This window comes from Globicephala melas, chromosome 4 (genome assembly GCF_963455315.2).
Source record: "Globicephala melas chromosome 4, mGloMel1.2, whole genome shotgun sequence".
NCBI lineage: Eukaryota > Metazoa > Chordata > Mammalia > Artiodactyla > Delphinidae > Globicephala > Globicephala melas.
In genome coordinates, this window is record NC_083317.1 from 3007207 (window position 1) to 3011848 (window position 4642).

At 49.1% G+C, this 4642-nt stretch overlaps 1 non-coding gene across 1 annotated transcript; it reads left to right on the forward strand.

The window, feature by feature from the left end:
• Positions 1-3198: 3198 nt before the first annotated feature.
• Positions 3199-3305, forward strand: LOC115841594 (U6 spliceosomal RNA). The gene has a single exon (XR_004034896.1). It is a non-coding gene; the product is annotated as a U6 spliceosomal RNA (small nuclear RNA).
• Positions 3306-4642: the final 1337 nt, after the last annotated feature.

Below are 4642 nucleotides of genomic sequence, written 5' to 3' on the forward strand. Positions count from 1 at the left end.
CATGAAAACGGGTTCCCAAGGGCCACTGCACTGTGAGTCATGAGGGCACTGATCCCATTCACGGGGGCGCCACCCTCATGACCTCATCACCCCAAGGCCCCACCTCCTAACACCGTCACATCAGGCATTAAGATGTCAGTGTATGGGACTTGACTGGTGGTGCAGTGGTTAAGAATCAGCCTGCCAATACAGGGGACACAGGTTTGAGCCCTGGTCTGGGAAGACCCCACAGGCCGCAGAGCAACTAAGTCCATGTGCCAGAGCTACTGAGCCTGCACTCTAGAGCCTGCATGCCACGACTACTGAGCCCATATGCCACAACTACTGAAGCCCACGCACCTGGAGCCCATGCACCTAGAGCCTGTGCTCCACAACAAGAGAAGCCTGTGCACCGCAATGAAGAGTAGCCCTCGCTCGCCGCAACTAGAGAAAGCCCGTGCACATCAACGAAGACCCAACGCAGCCAAAAATAAATAAATAATTTATAAGAAGAAAGATGTCAACATACGAATTGTGGGGAGACAGTCTGTAGCAGAGGCTTAGACGAGGTAACCAGTGTCTCACCCATTCAGGGAGGGCAAGAGGAATGCCCACTTGCTAGAGTCGCGAAAATTACATGTAGAAGAAACTACATATGTTCATCTGTGTCTTGCTTAGAACAGGGCTTGGCACATAATAAGCTCTTAATAAATGTTAGCTCATTAGATATAGACTAAGAAATATGTGTGTTGTATATATTGCTATGTGTAAAATTGAAAACTGGAGAAAATTATATTAAATCACGGAAAAAATAATCACTGAGCTCCCACTGTGTGCCAGCGCTGAGGATACAAAGCTGGTCAGTGGTACAAGCTTTTGGATCGTTATTGCAATTCTAAGCCCGTTCTTAACATGTATTGAGGGAAGGGAAGTATAGGTCATAGGAAGTTGTCAAGAGGTGCCACAGACCTGCAGCAATGGATTCCCATATGGACAGACGGCCCTGCCTCTTTCTCTGACCTTCTCTTACTGAGTGTCCGGCTGGGGAGCCAGGTGGGGGGATGCCCATGTAACCAGAGGTAACCTGCAGTGGGGGGGGGTGGTGATGCGGAGCTCAGATGTCATTTGATTGAGACTGTGCAGCCGTCTGGAATGCGTTCTCACGCAAGGGCTGGAGGTCTGGTCTACACCTGTTGTAAAGCATGTCACGCCCATATGATTTGTGTCTGAGTCAGCCACCTGAGCCCTCGGGACTTCCCATGTCCGTGCGCCAGCTGCCTGTCCCCTCTAATTGCAGAGCCAGCGGGCATCCACGGATGTCCCTCCCAGACCCCACTGGGGCAGCGAGGTTTGCTCTCAGTGCCGCAGTGGGTGTCTGCCAGGAGTGCTGTGCTGGGATTCGGCACTGCACACTGGGCCAGATGCCCTGCTCTTTGCTTCTGGTCCAGAACAAACAGCCTGTGCCCGTTGAATCCTGCTCCCCAGCCCTTTCTATTTTTATCTTTTAACCTGAAAATGTAAGTTGGCCCGTCTGTTGCAGCACACGCCAAGCTTGATTTCTCATTGTCCCGACCACATGTGTAGTCCACGTCAGGAGACAGGGCGCCAGCAGCAGGAGAAGCCCCTCTCCCCTCGAGTCTTCTTGGGCTCACTCCCCTCCGCTCCCCTGTAACCACAACCCTGATTTCTGACATCATATATTGTCTTGTCTTTTTTGAACTTGATATGCATGGAATCCTTTATTATGTTCTCCATTGTGTCCGGCTTTTCCATTTTGCATCACGGCGTGCGGTTCATCACGTTGTTGGGAGGATGCCTTGCCTCACAGCTGTGCTGGCTGGAGCATTGGGCCACTGCATCTGAGCGGCTGTGACTGTCCTTGCGTGTGCCCTGCCTGATGCCTGCCTACGCATGTCCTTCCTGGTGTGAGTGTGGTCACAGCACAACTGGAGGACTGATTGGATGGATGGAGACCCGGGATTACATTTTCAGGTTTAAAGGTTTGGGAACTCCTATTGAGTTCCTAGGTTTTACCTAATGTTGGGCAGGTCTGGCTTGTCCCCTGGCAGGCACAGGGCACACCTATCCGTGGGACCACAGCAGGCTGGGGCAATCAGCTGTGAGCGGTCACTCTTGATTTTGAAAATGGTTTCCCCTCTGAGATCTTCAGATTTGGTGGAGGGCAAGCCTGAGGACTCTGAGGGCTGTTTCCATGGAGATGGGAAGAAAATGATATCCTGAGTGCTGACCTGCTGACTTGCTGACCACCACGGGAGGTGCTCTCATGGGCCATTTTGCTGAATTTTCACAGCAGTTACTGTTATCACCCTTTCTGGGTCAGGAGCCTGAGACTTGGGACGTGGCCAGGGTTACACGGCTGCCAGCGCCAGAGCCAGGGGTTGCACTGGTTTTTCTGGCTTCAAAGTCCAGCCTCTCCCATGTGCAGTTGTTGTCTCCTTGAGACAAGACACCGTTTTCTTCGTCTTTATGTCCCTGAGCCTCATCTCCCTCCCATGCAGGAGGCACCCAGAGTTATGTGGGAGGATTCTGGGAAGACGGCAGAGTAGGAAGCGGCAGAATCTGTCTCCCCACCTGGACCATTGCACTGGCAGCATCTGAATGGTGGAACTGTTCTCGCAATCTGGAGTCTGTTGAAGCCTTGCAACTTCAAGGGGGAAGGGCTGGGTTGTAAATTGCGGTTAATTTTGGTAAAAGTCAGCTCTTGCACAGTAGTGGCTACTCAGCCCCCATCACCAGCCCAGGGCAGGCGGCTGCGCCCTCGCAGCCACCTGCATAGATTGTGAGAGTTAGGGTGGGAAACAGCACTCTGCCCCCAAATACAAGGGACTGTGATCTGACGGCAGGCTGCTGCTTCCGAACCCAGAGGGGCCCACGGGGGCGGGGGTAGCCATAGTTGTACCTCCCCCATCGCTGCCAGGCCCTCCCCCTCAGGCCGACGCGACCGCCAGAGCACTTAAAGGGCTGGCATCTTTTTTTTTATCCTTCGTTTTTTGCTTTTTCCTCTTTTGGAGCCAGACATTAAAGATTAGAACATCCAAAAACAACTGCATATATGGGGAAAACTAGAAAGTAACTGTCTATACCCAGGGAAAGGCTCAGAAAAGACCTGAGAAGACTAAATTTACACCTCAGGCACAGGAGACAGCCTACAGCAATTACACACACACACACACGCACACACACACACACACACACACAGTGCCTTCTTCGGCAGCACATATACTAAAATTGGAACGGTACAGAGAAGATTAGCATGGCCCCTGAGCAAGAATGACATGCAAATTCGTGAAGCGTTCCATATTTTTAGAGGGGATATATGTATACGTGTGGTATAGCATAAAGTAACACAACATTGTAAAGAAACTGTACTCCAAAAAAAACACCCAACAACAATAAACAAATCAACAACAAAACCCAGCAAACACGGGGAAAGGGGGATGAATCTGATTTTCAGAGCTACCACGTCATTAGATCCGAATGTCCAGTTTTCAACAAAAAATTACAAGGCATTCAAAGAAACTGGGACACAGGGTCCATTCAAAGGAAAAAAAAAAAATCAACAGGAACTGTCTCTGAGAGACCTGAGGGCAGATCTACTAAACAAAGACTTTAAAGCAACTGCCTTAAAGATGGCTCAAAGGCCTAGAGGAGGATGTGGAGAGAGGCAAGAAAATGATATGCAAACAAAATGGAAATATCAATAAATAGACCTAAATCGAGACCAATAAAGAAAACCTAAAAAGAAGCCAAAAATAAATCCTGGAGCTTAAAACCGAAATGAAAAGTTCACTAGATGAATTCAAAGGCAGATTTGAGCAGAAGAAAGAAGCAGTGCTATTGTAGGTAAGACAGTTGAAATTATCAAGTCTGAGGAAGAGGAAAAAAAAAAAAAGATTGAAGAAAAGTGAACAGAGCCTGAGGGCCCTGTGAGACACAATGTATAAAGATGTAATTTTTTGTGAAATTGACAAGGAAAAGGAGTGGGGATGGAGCTGTAAGGGAGCAGAAGTTTTGTATGTTATTGAAGTTAAGCTGCTACAAATTCAAATGAGAGTGTTGTAACTTTAGGATGCTAAGTGTAATCCTCATGGTAATCACAAAGAAAATAGCTATAGGATATACACCAAGGGGATGAGAAAGGAATTTAAACATTTCATGACAAGAAATCAACTAAACGCGAAAGACGACAGTAATGCAGGAGATCAGGGACAAAAACGCTATAGGGCATATAGAAAACAAGTAGCAAAATGACAGAAGTAAGTACCTCCTTATCAATAATTGCTTTTTTTTTTTTTTTGGTACGTACGCGGGCCTCTCACTGCTGTGGCCTCTTCCGTTGCGGAGCACAGTCTCCGGACGCGCAGGCTCAGCGGCCATGGCTCACGGGCCCAGCTGCTCCGCGGCATGTGGGATTTTCCCGGACCGGGGCACGAACCCACGTCCCCTGCATTGGCAGGGGGACTCTCAACCACTGCGCCACCAGGGAAGCCCTTGTGTTCATCTTAAACGTCTCTTGCCTGATCTCTGCCTCACTCCTCTGTGGCTTTCCCACTTCGCCCATGTACCAGTCTTAAAGCACGCCGAGAGAAAAGCTAAATAACCTGGATGGTGATGGTCTAACAGCGGACATCTCAACAGCAAC